Source organism: Herpailurus yagouaroundi, unplaced genomic scaffold (assembly GCF_014898765.1).
Source record: "Herpailurus yagouaroundi ecotype Mexico unplaced genomic scaffold, PumYag 28, whole genome shotgun sequence".
NCBI classification, from domain to species: Eukaryota; Metazoa; Chordata; class Mammalia; order Carnivora; family Felidae; genus Herpailurus; species Herpailurus yagouaroundi.
Window position 1 is genome coordinate 20,330,407 of NW_024412376.1, and position 10,293 is coordinate 20,340,699.

At 40.0% G+C, this 10,293-nt stretch overlaps 1 pseudogene; it reads left to right on the top strand.

Annotated features, from left to right (window-relative positions):
- Positions 1–4,725: 4,725 nt before the first annotated feature.
- LOC121040237 (uncharacterized) lies at positions 4,726–4,819 on the top strand (annotated as a pseudogene).
- Positions 4,820–10,293: the final 5,474 nt, after the last annotated feature.

Genomic DNA, 10,293 nt, shown 5'->3' on the forward strand with positions numbered 1-10,293 from the left:
CGAAAAAGATGTTCATGTGTATCTTCAAGATATCCTCCAAATGCTAATATGTTGTGGTTCCTCCAAAGAAAAACTCTCTCTGAAGTTGAGGTGACAGGGACCATCAGTTCCAGATAAGAGAAAATACAACCCCATCTACACTCTCCATAAACTGGGGCCGTGCGCCTTGAGACCAGAACAGGTCATATGTCATAGGTGGCATCTTTTTGATGATTTGAGAGCCTCATAATTGTTTATTGACTCAAGCCCAGCTTCACTTCACTTCTGCTTTAGGAGAAACTATTTTTCTAAAATTTAGTGGTAAATGATTTTTGAATAATGAGAACTTGGAGGGATGAAAGAGGAAGTTATATGAAGCGAGGCAAATAATTGAAGATGTTCATAATGCAAGTCATTTTTCTCCAGAAATAGTACCTGCTGAATTCCCTTTTTTTCCTGGGTGAGGAAAAAAATAACAAAAAAACTTGCAGTGTGTGTGTTAAGATATTGATGCTTGGGTATCACGTGGCAGAGCAGCTGCTATTCATAAAATTAGGCAGTAGCAAAGCTCAATGTTCTCAACAAGATGCTAATTATTTACTCTTACTTGATATATTCTTCCATAAATTTCCTATTATTTGCCTTATGTTCTGTCTGTGATCTCCCATCAAAGAAAAGCATATCACCATTTTTTGTGTTGTTAACATAATGTTTTTAGGGTAAAAGTTTACTTTAGAAAGATGTTTAATCCCAAATGCTAATGAAAATATAAGAAAATTGATAAGTAAGTAGAAGTGAAAAAGACACCACAGGGCCATATTCCCAGCATTGCTTTGAACTTGCTAATTGTTGTTCAGTGATAGCCCTTAATGTCACATTCCCTTTTCCTTAAAATGGAACTTGTAAAAACTGTTTTAAGAAAACAGTTTATTTTGGTACTGGTGGCACAAGAAGTTACCAAAGGAAATGTGTTACCTATATTTTGTTTAAAACAGCCACACAAATGATCCGTCCCAGATGCCTTGACATCTACTTTTGCTGGCAAAAATATAAAACAGCTCCAAGAAGCAGAGTTAGGAATATGATAAACTTCAGTTGTTCGTGGGAAATGAAAGAAAAGAAAAAATTAAGGGCACCTGGGTGGTTCAGTCAGGTGAGCACCTGACTCTTGATTTTGGCTCAGGTCATGATCCCAGGGTCATGGGATCAAGCCCTGCACCAGGCCCTTCACTGAGCATGGAGCCTGCTTAAGATTCTCTCTCTCTCCCTCTGCCTCTCTCCCCTGCTCATGCTCTGTCTCTCTCTGTAAAATAAATTTTCAAAAAATAAATGCTATTGTAAAAAGAACAAAGCAATCTAAAATTGTGCAAAATATAAATTCCATTTCTCGTAATTTCTGTGTTCCATGCTTTTTCTAAGATATGCCAAGAAAAACATTGTTGTGTTTAATGTAGTATCTAAGGAAATTTTTCAATTCTCTCCAGTATTTTTATTTGTGCCTATTAGGTTAGAAATGTATTTTTAAGTGCTTTACATTACACTGGTCATCAATCATAGGTATATATGGAAATAAAAATAAATACCACCGCTCTCAGCATTTTAAATATCCCTTTGAACATTGACTATGAGTACACAGCTCTTTTTGGCCTATATAAATGCCTTATCTTTTAGAGCTTGACAGTTTATAAAGTGCTGTGTGCTCCGTACTATCTCATTTGTTCTCATGTAACCACCCAAACCTTGAAGTGAATGGGTGGGTAATAATTCCTATTCTACCGATGAAGGTGGGTTCCAAGATGAAGAGTAATGTCCCACAGGTTGTGGTGGAGCCTGGAATAAAACACGGGTCTTTCGGGGGAGCCTGGGTTGCTCAGCTGGCTAAGCATCAGACTTCAGCTCAAGTCATGGCCTCACAGTTCATGAGTTTGAGCCGTGTTGGGCTCTGTGCTGACAGCTCAGAGGCAGAAGCCTGCTTTTGAATTTTGTGTCTCCCTCTCTCTCTGCCCTCCCCCACTTTCACTCTCTCTCTCTCTCTCTCTCTCTCAAAAATAAACATTAAAAAAAAAACACACACAGTCTTGGCATTACTGCCATTATACATGGTATAAGGTAAGAAAAATGGCTGGCAAATGCCTTAACAGAAATGCAAATAGAAAAATCTAATTGTTTCATTCTGGTTTGTTTACACAGAGCCCTACAAGCACTGCTCCAGACAAATGTTTTCTCCAGTAAATGCAAAACACTGATGCCAAAGTCTTCTTGAAATTGGTGTTCAGAGAACCTAAACATTAAAATAAATTCTTCCTTTTAACGGCAGTCTTCCCTCTTGCTGATTTTTCTATCTTAAATTTTTTTTAATAACCTAACATCCTTATCAAAAACCTGTTGTTATTTTTTATGTCTAGAAATGCAGAATGGAAGAGTCCTGCAATGGCGTTAACTTGGCCATATTTGTTGATCTGCTGATCAAAAGCCTTTTATACGTTAGCTGGTTTAAATGTAAACCGGGCAGATTATTTGTGATGTGAAAACCATGATTTTTGCTTTATATAGGCACTTTTAGCTGTGAGAAATTTCTGTGCCTTTTCATAGTTTTAGCTGTATACTACCATTTGCAGATTTGTGCATATGTAGTCATATGTATTTTTAATTGGTCAAAAGTTGCCCTTGTTCACAGTGGTTGTTAACAAACCAGCTGGACTTTGTTTTAAAAGCAAACTAGTAGAAAACAGTTTGGCCTCAAAATAATAAGCATACAGTAACCATAGGACCCAACAATTCCACTTCTAGGTATGCACCTATGAAAAAGAAGAATGCACACAAAGACTTTGCTCTCATTGTTCACAGCAGCATTATTCATAATAGCCAACAAGTGTCAACAACCTAAATGGCCATCAACTGATGAATGGCTAAACGAATGTGGCATATCTACCCAATGGAATATTATTGAGCAATAAAAAAGTGTAAAGTTCTGATACATGCTACAACAGAATGAACCTTGAATCATCATCCCAAGTGAAAGAAGCCAGGCACAAAAGACCACATATTGTATTGACCTCATAGAATAGATAAATCCATAGAGACAGAGAGTAGAATAATGGTTGTCAAAAGCTGGGAGGTGTCTCTGTCTGTCCCATAAATAAATAAAAAAACGTTGGAAAAAAAAAAAAGCTGGGAGGTGGTGTTGGTTGCAGGTGAACAGAGAACAAGTGCTAATGCAGACAGGTCTTCTTTTTGGAGAACAGGCATACTGCAGAGATACCATGGATTTTGTTCTAGAACACTACAATAAAGCAAATATCACAATAAAGCAATTCAAGTGAATTTTTTTCATTTCCCAGTTCATATAAAAGTGATGTTTATAGTATATTGTAGTCTAAGTGTGCAAGTGCACTATGTAAAAAAAAAAAATGTAAATACATTCATTGAAAAACATTTTATAGCTAAAAAATGCTAACCAGCATCTGAGCTTTTAGCGAGTCACAATCTTTTCACTGGTGGAGAGTCTTGCTTCAATGTGGACGGCTGCTGAAGGTCAAAATGGCTGCAAAGATTTCTTAAAATAAGACATGGAGTTTGCCACACCAACTGACTCTTCATTTCATTTGAACACTAAGAGACAAGGGGCACCTGGGTGGCTCAATTGGTTAAGTGTCCGACTTCAGCCCAGGTCATGATCTCATGGTTTGTGGGTTCAAGCCGTGCATCAGGCTCTGCACTGACAGCTTGCTCAGGTCCTGGAGCCGGCTTCGGATTCTGTGTTTCCTTCTGTCTCTGCCCTTCCCCCGCTCACTCTGTCTCTCTCTCTGTCTCTCAAAAATAAATACATGTTAAAAAAATTTTTTTTAATGTATTAAAAAAAAGAGACCATCTTTATGCCCCTCCCCCACTCACTCTGTCTCTCAAAAATAAATACATGTTAAAAAAAATTTTAATGCATTAAAAAAAAGAGACCATTATGGGGTTATTAATTGGCCTAATTTAAATATTGTCATATCTCAAGGAATAAGAAGGCCCAAGGAGAGGGAGGGAGATAGAGGAACAATGGTCACTGGAGCAGTCAGAACCCACAGAACATTTATCAGTTAAGTTCGTGGTCTTAAATGGGTGTGGTTCATGGTGTCCCCAAATAACTATAATAGTCACATCAAAGATTCCTGATTACAAACCACCATAACAAATACAATAGTAATGAAAAAGTTTGAAATATTACATGAATTGCCAAACTGTGACAGAGATAGGAAGAAAATGCTGTTGGAAAAATGGCACCAATAGACTTAATCAATGCAGGGACACGACAAAACTTTCATTTGCAAAAAACAGGATATTGGGGCACCTTGGTGGCTCAGTTGGATAAGTGTCTTACTCTTGGTTTCAGGTCAGGTCATTATCTCACAGTTCATGAGATTGAGCCCCAAGGAGGGCTCTGTGCTGACAGCATGGAGCCTGCCTAGGATTCTCTCTCTTCCTCTCTTTCTGCCCCTCCCCTCACGCTGTCTCTCTCAAAATAAATAAACATTTTAAAAAATATGACATCCAGGTGCCTGGGTGGTTCAGTCAGTTAAGCATCTGACTTCAGCTCAGGTCATGATCTCATGGCTCGTGAGTTCGAGCCCTGGGTCAGGCTCTGTGCTGACAGCTTAGAGCCTGGAGCCTGCTTCAGATTCTGTGTTCCCCTTTGTCTCTCAGCCCCCACTCGTGCTATGTCTGTCTCTTTCTGTCTCTCTCTCAAAAAATAAGTAAACATTAAAAAAAATTTTTCATTGGAATGATACAGAGAAGATTAGCATGGCCTCTGTGCAAGGAAGACATGCAAATTCGTGAAGTGTTCCATATTAAAAAAGAAAGTTTTTTTTAATATGATATCTGCAAAGCTCAACAAAGTGCAGCACAATAACATGAGGTATGCCTATACTGAAGTCTTCTAAAATATGGTGATGATTGCACAATTCTAAATACATTACACTAATAAATATATTAATATAACAAACTATCACAAACTGGCTGGCTTAAACAACACAAACATTTATTTCTCACCGTTCTGGATGCTAAAAATCCAAGGTCAAAGTGCTGGCAGATTCAGTGCCAGGTGAGAATACACTTTTTTTCTGGCCATCTTTTCTGTGTCCTCACACGGCAGAAGGGGTGAGGAAGCTCTCTGGGGTCTCTTATGTGAGGACACTAATCCCATTCATGAAGGCTCCACCCTCATGAGCTAATCACCCCCAAGGGCCCCACCTCCAAAGACCATCACATTGGGGGTTAGGTTTAAGGGTATAAACTTGGGGCGGGGCGGGGGGGGGGGGAGACACAAAACTCTCAGTCTACAGCACCTAGTATAGGCACGTCAAGTTTTCTGATTTGATATTCAAGATAAACTAAGTCAAAATGTTGCAGGATTTTTTTTTACCTCAATACCTAGGATTCATCACCTCAGACGCTTTGAAGGATGAAGAGGTGGACACAAAATGAGCAGCAGGCAAAAGCTAATTAGAGTATAAGATCAGAAAGGAAGAATAGTAGGAAGGCTCTCTTTACAGAGAGGGGAATTCGAAAGTGAATGCCTGAGGACTATAGGCAAGAGTCCTTGTTTTATAAGGTTCTGGTCAGCCCTCCCCCTTCCTTTCCCCCTTGTTCCGTCTCAGGTTCTGCCTTTATTGGCTTGATAGCTCTAGGTGCTGGGTTGTGCATTCCTGATTGGCTCATTTTCATTGTATGAGAGGTGGTCTATGGCCATACTGAGGTCTTTTGTCAAATTCCTGAGGGAAACCTGAGGGGGGTTGGGATCTGTTACATTCTTAAGAGGAACCTTATGCCTAAGGGGGTTTGCTGTCATCTGACACTCCCAGCATTGTTCCAAAATAGGTGTTTTTCCCCACCCAGGGATCTCAGGTCCTAATCTTTCCCTCTCTGCCTACTGAATCCTATCTTCTCCTATCATACTCCCCCCTCTGAACATTTGACTTCTAACTCCTACTAGGAACCAGGATAATGGTCTTAACTGCTTCCTGCTGAAAGCGGGGGAAGGGGAATGGCAGTCAGGGCAGGTTCAAAGGTCAATCCAGAGGTCGATAAAATGGGAACATCTGGGCTAGCAGAATTTTTCTTGGATATCTTATTTCTCTGGCATATGCAACGGCTTCTACAAATGACATACAAAGAGTTTTAGACCAGCAAGCATTAATATTCCAAATGCAATGCTACCTAGGGAGAAGGCCACACCATTAGGAAGGGAAGATGCATTGTAGCCATCCAAAAAATCCCTACATGTCTGGTTATATATACTTATTAACTATAGTTTTTTTTTTCTCCCTCTTCCATCCTTATTTGGATGATAAGTATAACAACTCCATGATAAGTATTTCATTTTACCTCAAAGAAAGATTGATCTTCGATATCCAGATTACTGTAAATTTAGGCAATTGTTTTTCTGTCCTGAAGCTAGTACCACTAGAGTCCCTAATTCAATCATAATATCCCTTCCTAGCAAGAGAGTGTGGATCTCTGGCATTATCAAAAAAGAACGTGAGAAATATCAAGTCTCCCCATACACACCCCAGTGGCTGAGGAAAAACGTGGTCATGGGTTTTCCAGTGACTCTAATCATCATGTTGTGTTTGGATGGTTGGCCTGGAGTGGAAAGGAGAACAGAAATGGTGACTCAGGTGTCAAGAAGGAAATCAACTGGTTTTCCTTCTATATCCAGAGTTACCAGAGGTGAGGCTCTGGGTTTCCCATAGATAGTTGTTTAGAAGAGCCACCGTAAAGAGCCCCAGGCCCTTTCAGGGATGTTGGTAATCTGAGCACTCCCAGATTAAGGTCATTGAGAGCATTCCGATTTCTAGTGATTGTCTCCACAAAAGGGGCATGGCTTATGGGTTTCAACTTCAGTTGTCCCTTCTGAAGACATTGTCGCTTCCAGTGCCCTGAATGGCCACATAAACGGCACTTGGTGCCAGGACCTCGGGAAGTCCGGTCTGAATAGTAGGTAAGGCTGTAACTAAGGTCTCAAATTTTTTCTAAAGCCTCCTTTCTTTAGTTCCTTTAGAGTTTCTTTAGAGTAAGTTCCTTACTCTCCTCTTGATCTCGGTTGTAATATACCCAATTGATAGTTTGTAAGAGCTCCTTGAGGGTCCCTTCCAGGCCAACAGCCAGCATTGTTCCAAAATAGGTGTTTTTTCCCACACAGAGACCTCAGGTCCTATCCTTTCCCTCTCTGCCTATTTTATCCTATCTTTTCCTATCATAAAAAGACCTGGGCTCACCTGGGCAATCACTTAATCTCTCTGCCGTTGCTTCCCCTTTTTATGAAAAGTAAGGTTTCACTAGTGACTTAAGATGACTCTAACTCCACAAACCAGCATTATGTTGACCTTTATTTTCATAAAGGCAGACTAAGAAAAATGTTTTGTAATAGAGACAGACCAAGATACCACACCTTGTGCTGCTCCAGCTGCCTTTCCTCGGGAGTCCCAGACATGGTGAGAAAGGGTATGCTATTGCTGGGGCAGCCTTCCAGCTAAGGGAAGTCTGAGCATGTAAATCATATGGCTGTAATGAAGCCAAGATGTATGTGCACCAACTGGCTTGCAAGACATTTAAAACTTCACTTTTTAAAAATCCACTCTAATATATGTCTGACGCTTTTTACTCTAATGTCATCAGACTTTATAGAATCTGTAGACTTATGGAATTTGAATTGGAAATATTTTGTCCTGTTTTACCTTTATGTGTTCCCCCAGACTATGGAGTCTATAGTGGTTTTTGATATTTGCAATATAAAACTCATTGTTAAGTAGGTAAACTAATATATCATTTTAGATGCCGGAGGCTCATTCTATTTAAAAAGTGAAGGGGCAATAAATCCCTTGGCTGTGCAACAATGTGGCTTTAGCTCTTTATCAATTAGCAGTTCTCTTAGTTCTCTTCTACCCAGCCATCCCTACTCTCCCCTCCCCAAAGCAAAAAGAAGTCTAGAAACGCAACAGATAGGATTTGTTACATGATTAGCTTCCTAATCACCAACACCACCACCTTAACACACACACACACACACACACACACACACACACACACAAACTGAGAAATAGTACATGTGTAGCAATCCGAAAGATATTCAGATGTATCAATGATACTAATATTTGTTAATGTTCATAGCAGGCATTTATCCTAATACATAGGAGTCCCCACTCCACAGATGGAAGAGTTAGATAAGATAATGATATGCATACTTTCTCCAATCCTCTCAAAGGAATAAACTCATTTACTCTTGAGAGAGGATAATGGGACTGACTGGAAAAGAATCTACCTTTCAATGTTCTGAAGTTCTATCACATGTCTCTCCTTCCATTGTTCTCCAGGTGCCTATAACGTGAAACACAAAGCATACACAGAGAACCCTTGAGATATTGTCCTGGAGTGCACACCTCACCTAAGAAGGAAAAAACAGGCTATTAAGGCTCAAATCCCAAGGATGCATCCACTCATATAATGTGTCATATACACACACACACACACACACACACACACACACACACATATATATAAAAGAAAGAAAGGAAAAAAGAAAAAGAAAAACAGAATAACATAGCAATTCCAAGACCATGGCTTGATTTTCATCCCATCTACTAAGCATGCTCTAACTCATTGCTACAAGAGGTCATATCTTAAAGTGGCAAAGTGATGACTGAGGGTTTTCTATATTTAAAACTTCATTGTCAGGAAGATGCACAGGTGTACCTGCTGTAAATCATGGAACAAGACTGAAAATGAACGGGGCACACCCTTTCTGCCACACACAATAAAGCTCCCTTTCCTCAAGCTGCAGGAATCATTGTTTGCAAAGCACTTCAAGGCAAGCCAAGGAAGCATGTTTGGAAAACAAAGGACTTTTTAATTGCTGCTGACATGAATGAACTCTCTGAAACAACAGCTGTGTCTTGAGATTACATTACAAGGCATGTGAGCAGGATACAAAGCATCCTCATAAAAAGACAAAGCCCGAGAAGCCTTTTATTGTTTTCTAAAAAAAATTCCCAAGCCCGGGATGCCTAATTTCAATTCCTACAGGATGCAGCAATCATATGTTTACAGAACAAAATTGAGAAATAACCTTTATATTTACTGTAGCTGATAAAAAAACAAAATCCTGGTAGATAGTTTGGGTAGGAGAAGGAAGTCAGTTGTCAGTTAAAATACTGTCCCAGGAGATTATTTCCTTTCTGTCTTTCTAGTCACAGAATGTCGGCTGCTGAGTATAAATTATGGACAAAAGAACTCATTTGGAGAAATATTGACCCAGTCATACTTCATAGGTTTATTACTACCCTGAGAGAAATGATCCTTGTGAAATTAGAACTGCTGAACTACAACCAAGAGTCTTTCAGAGACAAACCTCAAGGGGAATGGAAGAGAAGGTTAAGGGTGGGGGAGAGGGAAATCAAGGATGCTTAAACAAGAAAGAAAGGGGCCAAGGAGATAGGGATTTAGTGAACACACCAATGGACCTGACATCGAGCTAATGATTATAATGCTATTTCTATAATTCCACTCATCAAGCAGCTTTATTTCAGACATTCAAGTCTTCAGAGTGTTTCCATCAAAACTGCATACGCAACGCAGTGAGAGTACATTTTCCCATAACCTTTATTAGATTCTCAGAAGGCTCCAGAAACTGAAAAAGTGAAGACCGTGCTATATGAAGGATGAAAGAATGCCGCAAAGCCTTTGATTCTCCTTCCATAGACAAGTGGATTCTATCTTCCCTCTCCTTGTATCTACACTGGACTCTGGCTGCTTTCACCAATAGGGAGCATGAGGGATGATGTGACTCTGGTTTCAGGCTGAGCCTGCAGGAAGACAACCAGCTTCTACAAGGGTGTTCTGGAATCCCAAGCTGCTATCCTGAAACCACTGGATGTAAGCAGGCCAGGCCACATGCAAAAGGTTCTGGAGGCTGAGATACTATATGAAAAAAGAGGCAAGGAGCACCAAGGCACCAGATATGTGAATGTTAAAGCCATCTTTGAGCTGGATCCTATAACTGTCAAACTGCTCAGAAATGAATCATCCATCCTGGGCCTTCCAGAAGTCCTGATTTCCCAGAAAAAGGAGATTTCTTACCTAACCAATATTGTCGAAAGTTTCCTTTGTGTTTCTGGACCTGACAGGTGTCTATAGTCTACTCTTTCTTTTATGGGTTCTTCAGAAATTCTTCCACTTCTGTACTCCCCTTGATGTGGATCATGCACCCTCCTCTGTTCATGTTTCTGGAACCCCCTACAAATCTAGGAGATCTCCAGCTCCTTCTGTGGG